General features: G+C 30.6%; 1 long non-coding RNA gene across 1 annotated transcript in view; it reads left to right on the top strand.

The window, feature by feature from the left end:
* Positions 1–1,192, top strand: part of LOC145249585 (uncharacterized) — a 39,661-nt gene extending 38,469 nt beyond the window's left edge. The window contains exons 2-3 of the long non-coding RNA XR_013863552.1: positions 159–403; positions 820–1,192. This is a non-coding gene — a long non-coding RNA (uncharacterized LOC145249585). The remainder of the gene's footprint in view (positions 1–158; positions 404–819) is intronic.
* The last annotated feature ends 18,808 nt before the right edge of the window (positions 1,193–20,000 follow it).

Genomic DNA, 20,000 nt, shown 5'->3' on the forward strand with positions numbered 1-20,000 from the left:
TTATAAATATAATTTAGTATAGTTATTATAAGTATCGTTGTTATTGTTGTTGTTGTTGTTGTTGTTGTTGCCCTCATTGGTGTAGTTTCACCTTATGTTCCGGATAGTTACCTCAAAGCTGTATTTCAAACTTTTATCTCACTTCATTCTCTTTTCAGTTGATTCCTCTCTTGGACGCATTTCTTTTTCGTTGAATCGACTGCTCGCCGTTGCATGTCCGTAAAGAATTACTGAAGCGAACACTCGGAGATGACCCGTATGTAAACACTGATAAGTAGCACATAATAAACTCGCGCCAATTCGCACATGCGCATTACCGAGTTTTACATTGGAGCATGCGCACGGCACGCGTGTCGCAGCCGTTGTTCCGTCGTCTTCAACAATTATTCCTTCCGCCATTGCTGTAAGTCTTTTTCTGTTTCTTTTTTTTTTTTTTTTCTGCTAGGGGTAGGAACAAAATAAGGAGCGTGTGCATCCGGCGCCAGTATATTTTGGGCCCTGTTTTGTTGTCAGGGGTTACACACTCGAACCTTCACTGACAAATATTGAGTATTAAATCTAAAAACGTTCCTTGGGATAGTGGACATAAGAATTTTTTAAAAGAAAATTAATTTCGCTCGTGGGCCTCTCAATCGCGTGTTACGTACATGTCGTCCAGTCGTCAACTCCGATTCAAAAATAGATTACCACTTAATCGTTTTAATCTTTCTGTCGAAAATAGGGGAGAGGGATGAGGTAAAAAAAAAAAAAAAAAAAAAAAAAAAAAACAGAAAAAGATAAACTAAAAATAATAAAATAATTTTTTTTTTTTTCTTTTAGAAACGGTCCAGTCATGTGTGTCTTTATTTCGTGCGAGCGAACCCCAAACTTCCGGATAGGACAAGAACATGACAAATAAACACGAACTACTGTGGTGACAACAATGTTCCCACGTCGGCATCAAATATAGTGCCGTCGAAAACAAAGGTTCCACAACTGTCATAATAATAATTCCCGCGTTTATTAGAAATCTTTTTTGTTCTGAAGCGTTTCTCCTTTTTCTTTCACCAGTTGTGCCGAAATAAAAATCGAACTGTCACATTTAGCAAAATAAACACCCTTATAAATCAACATAATCGTATAAAAGTACTTAAAAAGAAAACTATTCGACTACAGCCATTTTCTTTCTTTAAAACAATATGTGTCGTTTCAGGGTTCGGTCACCGAGAAGTGTCTGAGTCATATTTTGTGCCTCGTTATTACCATTTGGGTAAATAAAAATACGATTTTACAAAGTTCACCCGTATTTGTGATTTCTTCATTGCCGCTACATCTTCACCTGTAGGCGGTATTACTTATTCATTATATTTATGGTTTCTTGTTAGAGGATTGGCTTCATTTCACTATTCTACATTCTGCATAATTGCGTAGAATTTAAGATGAAAACGTTTTAGCACACGGAAATTTTCCCCCTTTTACTTTCTATGTCTGAATTCTTAAAATGTTCCCCCGCCCGTTTAAAGTTAACGTTTTATTTTTATAAAAAAATATACTTCTTCAATTCTCTCATTTGCAAAGCCAAATGCTTTCAGAGGTACACAAACTTTATTACGTCGTCTAACGAGGACTTTTGGTCCTTGCCGACTAATTGTCTGAAACAATTGCATGTTCAGTGTAGCGACTATGTAATATTTGTCTATATAAATAAAAACATTATATATATACATACATATATATATATATATATATATATATATATATATATATATATATATTTATATATAAATAATGAATATATATATATATACTATAATGAAGCCCTTAAAAACTCTGGATATAATTCACAAATTAAATTCATAAATGAAAATGATAGAAACATAAACTGTATTAAAAATAAACCTATTAAGAGCGTAATAACATATAATATGGCAATGTCTTCCCGTATACAAGTTAAGAAAAATAACCAAGAGACAAAAAAAGATAAAACCAAACTACAAATATTAGATAATAATATAAATAAACAACAAACTAAAACCCGCAAACGTAAGAATAGACACAAGGAGATCCTATGGTTCAACCCCCCGTATTCCAAAAACCTAGAAACAAACATAGCTAGAGAATTTTTTAAAATATTAGATAAGAACTTTAAAGCCCCCCATAGATATAATAAGATTTTCAATAAGAACACAATTAAAGTCTCTTACTCTACTATGCCTAACCTTCATCAGAAAATAATTAGCTCTAATAATAATAAAATTAATAAACTACAAAATGCAACTATACAAAATACATCGGACTGTAACTGTAGAAGAAAAAATAAATGTCCCCTACAAGGCTCATGTAAAATTAAAAATGTTATCTATAGCTGCACAGTATCAAAAACTCCAAATATACAAGAACCTATCAACAGCCATAACTCAACTACCAGATTAAATAATAACACCAACTTAAATCAATCTACCGATCAATTATTAACCAACCCACCACATTATAATCCAACAATAGACCTAACGGAAAATAATAATAATAATCAAGAGGTAATATATATTGGTTCCACATCTGGCCTAATAAAACATACAATTTCAACGCACAAACATTCTTTTAAAAATAACTCTCTATCAAACCAAACTACTCTATCCAACTATATTTGGCAACTAAAAAATAGCAATATTTCTTTCAACTTAAAATGGCAAATAATTGAGACTTGCAAATCATATAAACCAGGAGATAAATTTTGTACATTATGTACAAAAGAAACCCTAAAAATTTTAAAATATGAAGATATAAAAAGCACAACCAAACTAGTAAATTCAAGACACGAGCTTCTATCATGTAATCACAAACGTTGGTTTAAATTTAATAAATATAAACCACCTTAAATCATTAAAAATTACTCATTAGTAAAAGTAGATTACTTTTTTTTTTTTTTTTTTTAATAAATTAAGTTAAACCAATTACCGCCCTTAGACTCGTAAATCAAATAATAAATAAAGCCATGACAATTATCTCCCCTTAAAAACTTGCAAAATAAATACTCTCTATATATAGATATTAACTGTAGCGTCATTAAATCAAAATACGCTAACGGAAACAATTTACTGCACGAGCGTCGTCCTTTTAAAATTCATCATTCAATAAAATAAAAAGCTATAGCAAACATCTAAATGACTACTTTAAATACAGTTCCTGATTTCAAAAAAAGAAAAACTAAAAGGTAACTATATATCTATATATTTTTAAATCAAATTTATTATGTAAATTCAAAAAAAATATATATTTTTTCTACTCATTTCTATCTCTAACCTATACCAATTTTCTTATTAATTTTCTTATAAATTTTAAATCCAAACCTTTTACTTCAATTTTTCAGATTCATCTGCCTTACTTTTAATGCTAGGTTTATTTTTGGTGTCTTTTCAATTCAATAGAAATCCTCCTAAATTTGCTGATGAGGAGACCGTTCTTACCAAAAAAACTATGTATAATTGTTCTACGTGACTTCATGTATACCACAAATAAAAAGCACGGATTTCCGAAACGATCGTACAGATAATTGACTTTGTTGTTGTTGTTCATTCTTATGAAACTGATTTTTAATTTAATTAAATTTTGATTTTTAAATTTTAAAAATTTTTAAAATTTTTAAATTATAAATCACATTACTTAATATATATATATATATATATATATATATATATATATATATATATATATATATATATATATATAATTTGCATATTTTGGCAGCAACTTATTATTCAAGGACGTCCGATTGAACACGACAGAGTTATTCTTTTTCCGATTTTTCTAGATATCTTTTCTATTCGCTTCTGATGATAATCGGATGCACCGATAGAAGCGCTTGATAAGAATATGGCTGAAGAACAACGTTTGGGCGCCATTTTATACAACATGCCAGCTGAAATAAAAAAAGGCTCGTGTTCAATCAGACGTGCTTGAAATATATATATATATATATATATATATATATAGTAATTTATAAAATATATATATTTATAAATTACTAACTAGCTCTACCTACGTATTGAGCACTTTTGAAGTAAATACTTAAAGCTTACGCATAATTCTATATTTTCATATATTGATTTATGTGAGTAAATGAAGTAGCTATATATATATATATATATATATATATATATATATAGTGACTTTGTCGGTGTGTGTACAAAACGTCTCTACTAAACTCCTCTCTGAATATTTGGTCTACTATGTTTAAATAACTAGCAGCTGTACCCGGCGTTACCCGGTATTAAACGTAACGTTAAATTCCTTAAAAACTTAAGTAAAAAAAACGGGAACAAAGTGAAACATGTGCATGCAAGTATTATGTTTATTCTAAACAGTTCACTTCTTGTAAAAAAAAAAAAAATACTTGAGCTGGGATCTAAACCAAAACCAAAAACAATGAGTCAAGTACGATAACCATTAGGCCAACTTGGCACGTTCTTTAAGAATTGTTTCCAAACCTACTTATTAACATAAAGAAGCTGTCATGTTTCACGACTGCGCATACGCATTCATGAAACAGATGACAAACAGATAAAAATCCGATGACTCCCAACTACTAATTTTTAAATTTTGACCTCTTAGTAACCCTTCTTTTCGGATGAAAATCGATTAAAAGTTTTCCACATGTCTGAATACTCTATATACCAAATTTCAAGTCTGTAGATCAAAAATTCGTTGAGTATATAAGTTGAAAAGTGTCCACACACACACACACACACACTACGCATCCTCACTTTTATAGGTATATAGATTTAGACCCGTAGCACATTTTAAATTTGGTTTTTAGCTGGCAAAAGTTGCTTCTAAAGGGTCAAAATTGAAGACAAGCAGTTGACCTTGACAAGAGTAATCGACTAAATCTGTTTACATGCGCAAATCTACAATCATAGGTTAAACAACGTTATTTTTTTACCTATTTATATGCGTATGTGCCTGACTCAGAAGTTAACGAATGAGGCTGGAAAGTTGTATAGTTTTGTTTCGATTCCAGCTGATGGTACGCAAGTCAAATTTTTTTTTTCTTTTTTACTTTTACTTTTGAAATCACTACTGTATATTAGGCCCAATATAATAATCGATAGAGAATTGACTATATAAAAATGTACATAATCTGCATGAATTAAAATATCATATTTAAGTGTATCCTATGGCCGGGGCAATGCCGGGCGGCTTACTAGTATTATTTACATTATAACTAAGATGCATCTTACATTCTGACATTAAAATATAAAATCAGAATGTTTTTTTGTTGTTTTTTCTTTTTAAATAGATATAAATCATAAACAAGACATATCTTACATTGTAGTCAGTTATAACATCGAAGTCAGAAATTTAAGAACCTATAGGTTTGACCTGGATAATGACTAACATACATCTTACGCCTTTGAAGTAAAACGTTATCAACGGCAATATTTTTAAATAGTTTACTGGCCTATTTAGTCTATTGGTTAGAGGGTTTGCTAATGGGTCGCTGGAATGGTGTTCAATCCTTAATCGACGCTACCAAAAAACTAAAATCATGGAACTTTATGCCCCCTTGCTAAACACCTGGCATTAGAAGGTGGGGATCTTACATCTTAGCCAACAAAACGGGAGCCTTCCCGTCGCCCTTGACCATTTAGAAATCTTACATTGTTCATGTTATGAAACCACTGTTAAAATTTAAGAAGAAATTAGTTTTAATCTTAATTATCACTATGACATATCTTATGCTCCCTTATTAAAAAGTTATGAACCGGAAGTGTGATTTTTTTTTATATAACGCTTACAGGTTCATTTGGCATAATGGTAAGTTTTGTTTGTTTTTTTGTTTTTGTTTTTTACGTTAATGAATCAAGAGATGAGGAATTACGGAACTTTATACTTCCTTGTTAAACTTGTGCTACCAAATCAGGCTGTCTGAAGATATCGGCTCCCTGACTTAAAATTCTCTAAATATAAATGTTATTACTTTTCCTCTTTCTCTTGGCAAAACCCAATTATGTTCAGCAAAGTCCAAAAATAAAAACGAGTTTCCTTTATAAAACAATCGAGCCAAATACCATGGATAAATATGTTAAGATGTAAAGAACTTGAGGCATAAAACCTTTTACCAAAATGATTGGATTCGGCATTAAATAATCTGAAAAGGGTTGATATGCCACACAAGGAAACACCCAACCCAAATAGTATGAAAAAATATTTGACGATGTAAAGAACTTGGAGCATAGAATACTTTTACCAAAATGATCGGATTTGGCATTAAATAACTGCAAAAGGTTTGATATGCCGTAAAACAAAACAACTAAACCAAACGAAATTTAAGATCAAGGGTAAATGGAAAAGTCCAGGGAATAATATCATGGTTCTTCTTACTGATTTTTCTTTCTTCCTTTTTTTTTTTAGATGAAGATTGATAATTTTATTATTTGGATTATTCGGAAACTACTGTTCTCATCTTAACTGTTATTCTAACAACGTTTCGGCCGATGTAACCTCCGATCTTATTCGGTCCTGGATATGACCTTAAACTATATCCGGGGGTGAGGCCCTAGCTGGCGGCCTTTGAGGAGTATGGAACCGCCCTTTAATTGACATTGCTCCCAGGTCCACTCTGCCTCGGATTGGTAGTACCTATTAGGATCCCAACTATGGGTTAAATAGAAACCGACTTGAAAAAAATATATATATATATTCTATTAAAAAATATTTCTTCAAAATAACTGGATTCGACATTAAATAACCTGAAAAGGGTTGATATGCCGTAAAACAAAAACAACCAACCGACTTTATTCAGGTGTATCTTGTCAAACTTAGGAATGTGTATGGAATTTTGAACTGAACCCTTTATATAATCCACCGGGATAACATGCTCTTATTCCGTCAGCCATGTTCGCAAAGACTCGTTGCGTAAAAGATAAAGTACACAGTAAAATGCAGTTCTAAGCGACACTCTTGTAGAGGTTGAAGGTTCAATCTTCAGTGTTGGCGATGCTAAAGAATAGAATTGAATAAGAATACAATTGCGAATTACGAATTCTACATTGTTATGGTTCGACAATATACGCCTGAAGAAGGTCGGAGGTTACACTAACTGAAACGTTGTGTGAATAAAACTCAAGATTGGAACAGTAGTTCGAATAATAACAATAATACATCATAGTTCTTAAAGTAAAAGAAGTCATAAAACCGATTGAATGGAAAATTATGAAACAAAGTTTACTTCTTTCTCGGGAAACAGGAATCGTTTAGATAAAAAAAAAAAATGCACATCTACACTAAGTTATAATCCTAAAATCAGAATTCTTCAAAATGATAACCGTTCTTCTGCTAAATTGTGACAAACGCACCCCTTGCGCTTTCTTAGAACTAAGTAATAAAATCGAAATTAGAATTTATAGAACACTACTGCTACATCTATATATACATATAAAGTAGTTGCGTTCGCGCGAGCGCGCACGTGTGTGTGGGGGGGGTAAAATCTTCCTACAGACCACATTACTGGACCGATCATGATAAAACCTAGCAGGATGATGGTCTCCGACCAAGAGACAACTTGGATGTCTTCAAGTCCAATGTTAACAAATTCCTAATGAACCGCCCCCTTAATTAAACACTTCATCAAATCTCCACACTAACGTAATGTACTTGCAATAACCCTTATCCCTGAGTGGCTTCCGGGCCTTGATAAGTGGTGATCACTGTGAAAAGAAAAAAAGATGGTGCACACCATTTTTTAAGGTAAAGGTAAAAGCCCCGTGCAAAGAGCGGATATCTTTGCTAGTCTAGGAAGATGCCGCATAGTGCACTTTTTTTTCTTTTTCTTTTTTTTTTTGCTTTGACAATGTGCACAAGCGACTTCGAAATCTAGTTCATTCATTCATTTATTCATTTCATATGAATCCGACGATTCTGTTGTCGGCATTGGCTACACTGATATTTTTCTAATTGTGTAACAGTGCGGACACGCGTATGTAAATGCATACGAAATGCGAAATGACGTCACCGTAAGAATAAAGAGAAAGACTATAAAAGGACGTGTGCAGCAAGCAGAATAGCATGTTCGAGAGCACGTCTGAGAACAGGTTCGAGAGCAAGTTCGAGATTACATTAGAGGTGCGAATGACGTTCCAGAGGTCAGAGGGAAGGAATACAATCACGTCTTATTCGGAAAAGTGCCCGGAAATAAATGCCGTCGTTACAAAAAAAGGAGTTGAGTTATTACTTATGTTGTTTTTTTTGCAACGGAGACTGCATACAACGTGTGGGGTCCCTTTCAACATTACGATTCGAAATATTTTCTAGAAAAAACATCGGATACTCACTGGATGTCTCATGTGAAGGTTACTAACATGCTGAATGAAAGTGTTTCTGTGGAACGAACTGGATTCGAACTTGGCACAACCGCGTTATCAGTTAGTGTCGTTAACCACGTAGCTACCATCAGTCCCCTCAAATATCTAGTGAGGGTGATACTTTATTTTCTCTACAACCTTTTTCTCGCAGCAGAAATTTCGCTAGTTTCTTGCTACTCAATCCTTATTCCCATGACGCAGTCTTATATTTCTCCTTCGAAGACATCCACAGCAAGGACTTGTCTTTCAACCACAACGACAAGGATTTACTTTTTCCCTTCATGTGCCTAGCGCCAGTTGGAAATTCTATAGAAAGAGCTTCTTTGCAAGAGCTCTCCACTTATGAAACAGATTGCCGCGAAACTGCTTCCCTGCTGAATACAATTCGGCTGTTTTTGAATTGAATTTCAACCAATTCTTCCCATGAACCGTCTCCAAGATTATTAAACATCATTTACAAATTTTAGTACTCCCATAGTGTTCATCATTTTGGGGTTGGAAATCATTTTTGTCTTATTAATTCTAAGACTCAATTGGCTAGTGGCCTTGAAAGGTGATGGTGCAAATTGTAAATAAAAAAAATTCCACGTTCTTGCGTTTCGATCCATCCATCCAGCCAGAGCGGCTGTAGCTGAGATTGAACTCACTACACTCGTTTGTAATATAATTCGAATCTTGTCGGTAGCTGAATACGTGATGTTTCGCCAGGGCTATCAAGGGTATTTTTTATCGTGACGCCATCACTAGACGAGGTGCCTACCACGGCTTAAGAAAGCCCCATCTACTCTCGAGTGAAGGATAGACCGCACCAGTTTCTCAACCTGGTATTTTACCTCGCGGTACATACAGCTCCTCGCCTTTCCAAATGATTATCCATCTGGTACTGGCCAGGCTCAACGTTGCTTGACTTCGGTGATCTAGGGGGAACTGGTGTGTCAACGTGATTATGTCGTATATATACGTTTCGATATGTTCTTATTCACTAACACTTCTTACGTGTATCATTACTAGTGATCGCCCACTGGTAAAACAACGTGGTTTCCTCAGAAGTTTGAGTGACAAGTACCCCCTCTACACTTCTAGTACTCTATGATTTGTTTTACCACGGTCGTGGATCAGCTGCTTTTTCGCAACAGCCGTTCATCATATTGTTGTTCTGGCTGGTTCTGTCTCTTTTTCTCTCCTCAGTCTTTCCATCCTCCATGACCCTTCCCGTCTATTTAAAGGGAGTGTATTAGATTTTGTACATCTAACTTGACAGTTTCAGTGTCTTTGGATTCGCGTAACGTACTTTCTCTATATGTTTTTGCAGCGTTATTCTATTAGAATTTACCTAGAGTTGGTTGGGTTCGCCTGCCTCTGTAACCTGGCTTCTGCATTCGAGGATTTTCGTTAATATTTTAGACGTTTTTATTAGAACCCTGTTTTGTCAAGAGTCAATTCTTTCGTTAGTTTCAATTTCTATTAGTCATTTTTTTCTAGGTTTTAGAGAGTTCCTACAATTATTTTTTGTTTGTTTTTGTTTGTTTTTATTTTGTTTTTGTTTGTTTTTGTTTTTTTACTTTCTATTCCGTTTTACCTTCCGCTTATCAACAAGCTTTATTTTTTTTTTGCTTCATCTATCAACCTCACTCTGTGATCTGCTGTAACAGCGAAATCTGTATTTAGCATGTCTTTTTTTCTTTTTACTTCTTGTTGATTTATTTCGCGCTTCAGTTTTTTTCTTGGACATGTTTGTTCGCTTTTATTTCCAATACTGTTTAGCTAGAATCAAATTATGTGATTTACTGTTTCGTCTCTTTGTCCACAGCGTCTAGATTTACTTTTTATTTTCCAACAGTGACACCGGTCATTGCCTGTGCCATTTGTTTGTATGTATGAAGTACTGTCACTGTCCGCAGTGGTTAGTCTTCGTGTCTGTTTTATATTCCATTTAGTTCAATTTCCTAAATTGGTTTATGATTTGGTTTACTATTTCGTCATTTTTTTTTTTTGGTACAGAGTTTGTATTTAATGTTTTTCTGCGGTTTTTCTATCTCGGAATTTATTTTAATTCGTCAGATCAAATTGCTTTGAGCAGCTGTCAAAACGATTCTGTTTCAAGTTTAAGACCATGGGTCGATGCTGCCTAGATAAAAGTGATAAGTTATAATCAGTTTCAAGTGCTAATCTTCTGGTACTTGAAGGTCTAAACTTCAAGACATGATATTAAAAATATATTTAAAAATTAATTAAGACTTATATCCGGTCATAGCTGGTAGAACGTGGGGCAGATTACTCTAGTAAATTAAATAAAGGTCCCCGTCCAAAATTCCGTGCAGATTCCCAAGTTCGACATAAAGATTTCTGGGTTCGATAAGACGCACTTGAAGAAAGTCGATTACATCGGCCACTGTGAGAATCTATATCTATATATTTATAAATTCGTTTTTCTTTTGTATGTATTGATATTCATATTAAGAACCCTCTTTTCTATTTATTTAAAAAGAAAATACAATTTTCTTATATATGGGTTGTGGAATTGCATTCACTAGCAAAAGATCTAGCTAATTTGCATATTCTTTTAAACATTCATTTTAATTAATTCCCTATTAGTTGCTTCGTTTTTTAATGGGATAATCATCTTTAGTTAACTATTACCTGTAATTATATTCATGCAGATATTCTACATGATTTATACTTGCATAATATTTGCGAAAAAGTTTATAGTAAACACAAAATTGTTTCCATGTATATTTATGTATATGCATATATTTTTGTTAAACAAATCTATCTATCTATATATATATATATATATCTATAAAAGTGAACTATGTCTGTCTGTCTGTGTACATTTCCCTACGCAATAACTCTGTCAATTTTTAGTCTACAGACTCGAAATTTGATATACAGGGTACTGTGATTTAGGAAAATCTTTAGGATTGGTCTTCGGCCAGAAATTTGGCTGTTAAGGGGTCAAAGTACAACTATTTGACTTTTGAGAACTCTACCAAACTCCTCCGACAATTTTGGATCTAAACACTTGAAATTTTAGATATAGGTTCCTTGGACATGGATCTAACTTAATAACTTGATTTGAGTAAAAAACAATAAATTTTAAGGGGTCATAATAGGGGTCAAGTTAAAAAAAATTGACCGTTTTTTTGTTTTTTATTTTTTATTTTTTGATCAGCATACACCTCCAAATACCCGGGCAACGCCGGGCCGAAATGCTAGTATATTTATAAAAGTGAACGTGTTGCTGTGTGTGTGTGGGGGGGTACATTTCACTACACAATAACTCTGTCAATTTTTAGTCTACAGACACAAATTTGATATACAGGTTACTAAGATTTGGAAAAATCTATGATTGGTTTTCGAACAGAAATTTGTCGATTAAGGGGTCAAAGTTCAACGATTTGACTTTGGAGAACTCTACCAAACTCCTCCGACAATTTTGGGTCTAAACACATGAAAATTTAGATATAGGTTCCTTGGACATGGATCTAACTTAATAACTTGATTTGAGCCCAAAACAATAAATTTTAAGGGGTCATAATAGGGGTCAAGTTTAAAAATAATTGACCGCTTTTTTTTTTTTTTGCTCAACATACACCTCTAAATACCCGGGCAACGCTAGGCACCCATGCTAGTATATATATATATATATATATATATATATATATATATATATAAAGTGAACGTGTCAGTGTGTGTGTGTGTATGTGTGTACATTTCCCTACGCAATAACTCTGTAAAGTTTAAGTCCACAGACTCGAAATTTGATACACAGGGTACTGAAATGTGAGAAAATCTTTGTAATCTGTTTTCGGCCAGAAATTTGGCTGTTAATGGGCCAAAGTTCAACGATTTGACTTTTGAGAACTCTACCAAACTCCTCCGACAATTTTGGGTATAAACAATTGAAATTTTAGATGTAGATTCCTTGGACATGGATTTAATTTAATAACTTGATTTGAGGCCAAAACAATAAACGTTAAGGGGTCATAATAAGGGTCACAGTTTAAAAAATTGACCTTTTTTTTGTTTTTTTTTTTGCTTTTTTTTTTTTCTCAACACACACCTCCAAACACCCGGGCAACGCCGGGCTGAAATGCTAGTAAATTCTAAGACGAGAACACTCGTTCGAATAATACTAAATAATACAAAGAAATTTTCATTTCATTCCTTCATGTACACTTATTCTTGTCCGGAATATCTTTCGCGATGGAGACATCATTTTCTGCAGCAAATGTGATTAATTAATAGAAGTCACTTTTCCAATCACCAGCAAAGTTTGCTGTTATTACAGAATTAATAATACTGATACATAATTTAGTTTAATAATATTAAATAACTATTTTTTTTTCTTTTTTTTTACATTCAGATACAAATAACCATGGAAAGAAGTAGAAAATATCCAAATCTTTGGAATTTCGACGTTGAAAAAAGATCACGTGACACATTATTCGTAAACTATATTTTCTCTTACTAAGCATAACTCAAATAATATGATGAAGCTAATTCATATTAAATATAGAGGTTATCTATTTTACAACTAAATTTCATTTCTTTTTCTGTATATGTTTTTTAATGTGTAAACAAAAAAAAACAAAAACAACACATAAAATGATTTTACTGCATTCTGAACACACCGGGTAAATTCAAATTTATTATTATTATTATTAGTAGTAGTAGTAGTAGTAGTAGTAGTAGTAGTAGTAGTAGTAGTAGTAGTGGTGGTGGTGGTTGTGTCATGAAATAGAGTATAAAGTAGCCCTTGACAACAGAGGATATATTAAAATACTCGAATTGGGTATTGCAAGATAGTATATGCGAGAGAGAAAGAGAAAGAGTATGAAATGGAAATCTGTTTACTTTCGGCAGCCTCGTAACTTTCACTTTTATTGTTGTGTCCTTTGGTCCTCATATTTCATGAGCGATCTTTCTGACAATGAGGAAAGAATTACTGATTTCTGGTTCAGAAACGATCCGTATTCTTATAGTTGGCTAATTTTTAACATTCAACGTAGTATTTTTTGGCTAGTTTTTAACGTTAGAAGTGGTATTTTTGGCTATGTTTTGGCTAGTTTTACCGTTAAAGTAGTATCTTTTTAACCTTTTTAGCTCAGGGAGCTTTATGCCTTTTTAGAGCTGTTTCTATAAAACTAAATAAAATGATAATGAAACAATGGCATTATATAGTATGTGACCTGTAAGGAAGGTTACATGAAAAAAATATTACATTAAATTTTTCTACTTTAATAAGTATTTATTTATTTATTGCGGACTTAAAAATGTTTTCATTTTATATAGCCAGGCATTTTTTTTTCGATTATTCGGATTACTGATACAATATTGGCTGCTATTCTCACAACGTTTCGACCGATGTAACCTCCGATCTTGTTCAGGCGCGTCTCGTCAAACTCATGAAACTGTATAGTTGGGGAGATAAGCAGCAAGATAATTGATTACATTATATTTAGATGCCTAAAAAACGTAACATGCGGCTGCAGCAAGGATCGAACTCACTACACGAGTTTTGTAGTGTAAATCAAATCTTGTCTGTAGCTGAATACTTGATGCTTCGCTAGGGCAATCAAAGGTATTTTTTATCGTAACGCCATCACTAGATGGGTTGCCTACCACGGCTTAAGAGAGGCCCATCTACCCTCGAGAGAAGGATAGACCACGACATTTTCTCAACCTTGTATTTACCTCACGGTACATACAGCGCTTCGCCTTCTCAAATGGTCATCCATTTGGTATTGGCTAGGTTCGATGTGGCTTAACTTCGATGATCTGGCAAGAACCGGTGTGTCAACGCGATTGTGCTGTATATGCCTACATGTTAGTCGATGTCTCCGTTCAATCTCGAAAGACAAAGGATACCCCCTGTAGAGGCAGCTGCGCATGTAATTGTGTGGCAAGGGTTGCGCAATCTCAACCACATCTCTCTTGAATCAGCACTGCTTGAGTCCAGTGGAAAGGAGAGGTCAAGGATGACTGGAAACAATGCCGAGATAAGCAGAGAGCACATACAGCACCTGGAAGTCCCAAATAGTCACCCATCTGGTACTGGCCAGGCTCATCGTTGCTTAACTTCTGTGATCTGACGGGAACCGGTGTGTCAATGTGATTATGCCGTATATTATGCTTACATGTTTGTACGTTTCGAGAGACAGAATTAGAATTACGGTTAGTTTTGTTTGGAGTAAGGGTTCTCTTATATAGACGCTCCATATTTCCGCTGGCGTGTCTCATTTAAGTTTGAAATGTTTTAATTTTTTGGTGTACAGATTGAACTATGTGTCTTCGCTTTCTTTGTTTTTCTTTGGTTTTCTTTATATTTTTTTTATTATTTTTGTGACCACTTTTATGTTCCGCATGAATATTTGTTTTTCAGAGTTCATTGTTTGGTTCATTCTTCTATTTATTAGATCCTAAAAACAATATAATTATCTGCGCGCAATTTATAATAATCAACGTTTGGCGGTCGGGGTCCGTTAAAATGAGCGCTATAATGTGTCGAGCTAAGGTTATAAGCCAGTTGGCCCCTTGTAAAAGAGCCACTAACGGCTGCACACATTTCCAACATCCTCAGCGTCCACCTACCCACCTACCTCCAAAACAACTGACGATGAACCGCGCTAAAGAAACCAGAATTGACGGTTGAGATTGCGAAAGGTGACACTGCTACAGAGCGGACCCTGTGCGGTGTCGACATCTGTAAAGACGAAGGCGGGGTAGACATGCGCCGACAGTCCATTCCCAACCGAAACAGCGGCAGCCTCCAGATGGTATGGTAACGTCGGGCGCGTGCCGTCACTATTGTGAAACTGGCCACAGTGATGTCTAATTACCAACGGATAGATGCGCGCTTTTTCTTCTCCGTCTTCGTTTTCTTTCTTATTTTGAGAGAGATGGGGGGGGGGACTCATTGTTGTTTCTGTTTTCTTTCTTTCTTCGAAGCAAAAAGTTAACAGATTTTTTTTCGTCGGAATACAATGCTGAAAATGGCGAGGTGCGACTTAGAAGAAACACAACGGCTGTCTATTTTCTCAACGTTTGTTATTTTTAGTCCATTCTCTAAATCCCCCTCATAATCTGTCAGCCAGGTCAGTGGGCCCTTCTTTGCACGAGTGACGCGTGCTTAATTCTTGGTATCGTTTGTTTTATCTCTACTTGGATAACGAAGATTAATAAGACTGGATCAGCATTTTGGTATCTACACACACACACACACACACACACACACACATATATATATATATATATATATATATATATATATATATATATATATATATATATTAGTGATGGGACGATTCCAATATTTTTCCAGATTCCGATAGAATTACCGATTCCGTGTTAAATTCCCATGTCCGATACAGTTAACGATTCTGATTCCGATTCTTCATAAATCTCTAATGATTCAACTGTTCTTTTCCCCGATTTTCTTAAAAACACATGTTAAGTGTGCAGATATTTTCCTAAACATAAAAATATACTTAGGGAGGATGATCTATCGATGTTAGTCAATATTACCAGCGATGGAAGATTTTACTTTACACAAATTCAAATAAAAAACGGCAATTAAAAGATTCGATTTGGCATCGGAAAAAAAGCACCAATATTTCCGATTCCGATTCCGATATCCTCAAATGTTCCGATTTTTACGATTCCCGATTCTGATTAACTGTCCCAACACTAATATATATATATATATAAATATATATATATATATATATATATATATATATATATATATATATTTAACATTAAGAGGAGATTATAGATAGATATATAAATTCCCGTTCACATACACTTTTCAGGATAAAGCTAGAACCCAGAACTAGATAGAATCGAGCAATTGCATCGACAACGGACAACGCGTCGTGTCTGGGGAGTCGGCTAATTTCAGTTAATGTTTGTAGATGTGATATTTACCGCCTGCATACCAGCAGTAACTATCTTAGTTGTATATGACGCGTTGCTTGTCACATCGTAGAATGTAGAACGGGATGAAAATATAAGAATTTAAAAAATCGAGGCATAGTCAATAGATTGCGCCATGGCCCATATCGTTAGGTCGTCAGTATTGCACACTTCATGAGTGCGACGACCTGGGTTTGCGCCTATGTGGAGCACGTCACTGATGAGATGCAGTACATCGACACCCACTTTGGGCCTGGCGTTGTCCGTTGTCGATGCAATTGCTCGATTCTATATAGTTCTGGGTTATAGCTTTATCCTAAAAAGTGTATGTGAACGGGAATTTATATATATATATATATATATATATATATATATTTATATATATATATTAATATATATGCATATATATGCATGCATATATATATGCATATATATATGCATATATATATTCATATATATATATGCACATATATATGCATATATATATATGTATATACATATATATATACTTTATATATATACTTTATATATATAATTTATATATGTACTTTATATATATATACTTTATATATATATATACTTTATATATATACTTTATATATATACTTTATATATATAATTTATGTATATATATTTTATATATATAATTTATATATATATATACTTTATATATATATATATATATATATACTTTATATATATAATTTATATATATATGCTTTATATACATACTTTATATATATACTGTATATATATAATTTATATATATATGTATAATTTATATACATATACATATATACTTTATATATCTACTTTATATATATATCTACTTTATATATCTACTTTATATATATATATACTTTATATATAGTTTATATATATACTTTATATATATACATATATATATACTTTATATATATATATATATACACATATATATATATCCTTTATATGTATATATACATATATATTTATATACATATATGTATATATACTTTATATATATATATATATGTATATATACTTTATATATATACATATATATACTTTATATATATACATATATATACTTTATATATATATACATATATATACTTTATATATATATACATATATATATACTTTATATATATATATATATGTATATATACTTTATATATATACATATATATACTTTATATATATACATATATATACTTTATATATATATACATATATATACTTTATATATATATACATATATATATACTTTATATATATACATATATATATACATATATATATACTTAATATATGCATATATATATACATATATATATACATATATATATACTTAATATATGCATATATATATACTTTATATATATACATATATATATACTTTATATATATACATATATATACGTTATATATATACATATATATACTTTATATATATACATATATATATATACTTTATATATATACATATATATATACTTTATATATATACATATATATATATACTTTATATATATACATATATATACTTTATATATATATGCATATATATATACTTTATATATATACATATATATATACTTTATATACATGTATATATACTTTATATATATACATATATATATACTTTATATATATATGCTTATATATATACTTTATATATATACATATATATATACTTTATATATATATACATATATATACTTTATATATATACATATATATACCTTATATATACATATATATATACTTTATATACATACTTTATATATATACTTTATATATATATACTGTATATATATACTTTATATATATACTTTATATATATATACTTTATATCCTTTATATATATATAAATATATCCTTTATATATATATATACTTTATATATGTATATACTTTATATATATATATATGTATATACTGTATATATACAGATATATATAAACATATATATATACATATATATACATATATATACTTTATATATATATATACTTTATATATATATATATATTTTATATATATATACATATATATATACTATACATACATAAAAATATAATTTATATATATATACCTTATATACATATATATACATATATATATACTTTATATATATATACTTTATATACATATATATATACTTTATATATATATACTTTATATATATACATATATATATATATATGTATATATACTATATATACATATATATACTTTATATATATATATACTATATATACATATATATATAATTTATATATATACTTTATATACATATATATACATATATATATACTTTATATATATATACTTTATATATATATACTTTATATATATACTTTATATATATATACTTTATATATATATATACTTTATATATATACATATATATATACTTTATATATATATACTATATATATACATATATATATATACTTTATATATATACTATATATATACATATATATATACTTTATATATATATACTATTTATATATAATTTATATATATACATTATATATATATACTTTATATATATATATACTTTATATATATATACTTTATATATATATATACTTTATATATATATGTACATATATATGTATATACTATATATATATACTTTATGTATATCTATATATACTATATATATACATATATATATATACTTTATATATATATATATATACTATATATATATTTTATATATACTTTATATATATATACTATATATATACTTTATATATATATATATATACTATATATATACTTTATATATATATACTGTATATATATATATGTATATTATATATATACTTTATATATATATACATATATATGTATATACTATATGTATATACTATATATATACTTTATATATATACATATATATATACTTTATATATATATACATATACATATATATATACTTTATATATATATACATATATATATACTTTATATATATATATAAATATATATACTTTAATATATATACATATATATATACTTTATATATATATATACATATATATATATACTTTATATATATATATACATATATATATATACTTTATATATAGGCATATATATATACTTTATATATATATATGCTTTATATATATATATACATATACATATATATATATATACTTTTTTATATATATTTAATTGTTATAGATAACTAAAGACCTCGTCAGGCAATATCAGTTTTTCTCTCAAAAGATCAAATCCTTAATGAAATTGGGTGTAATAGAAAAACGAATTTTGAAAAAGAATTTTCAGCCATGTGATTCCGTGATATTCAGAAAAGGATAAGCGAAGTAATTCTTCTGTTTCTTTTATTTTCTTTTAACTTTTCTAACTTGAATCTACTGACATATTGTGCAGAAGTTAGCTGATAGGTTTCATACCTCGCTCGACAGAGCTAAATTGAGGTAGAAATTACGGTTTAATAAATTATAAAAATACGGCGGGGAACAAACAAACAACAACAAAAAACAAGGAAATAAATAATAACTACATATGTGCTAAAATATTTTCTTTTTGATTGCAAAGAGAAGTTTTCAGAGACTTTATGTAGATAGTTAAACTTTTAAAATGTGACCTTCTCAGAATGGAGAACTAGTCAACAATAAACTTCGAGGCACAATCACGGTTGTTTATGAGGTGTTCACAGACGGCCAAACCCTACGTATTATTCAAAACAAATGATGGTGAATCATTTGTACGTTGA

The sequence above is a fragment of the Euprymna scolopes genome, chromosome 28 (genome assembly GCF_053919585.1).
Source record: "Euprymna scolopes isolate OS-2025 chromosome 28, ASM5391958v1, whole genome shotgun sequence".
Lineage (NCBI taxonomy): Eukaryota > Metazoa > Mollusca > Cephalopoda > Sepiida > Sepiolidae > Euprymna > Euprymna scolopes.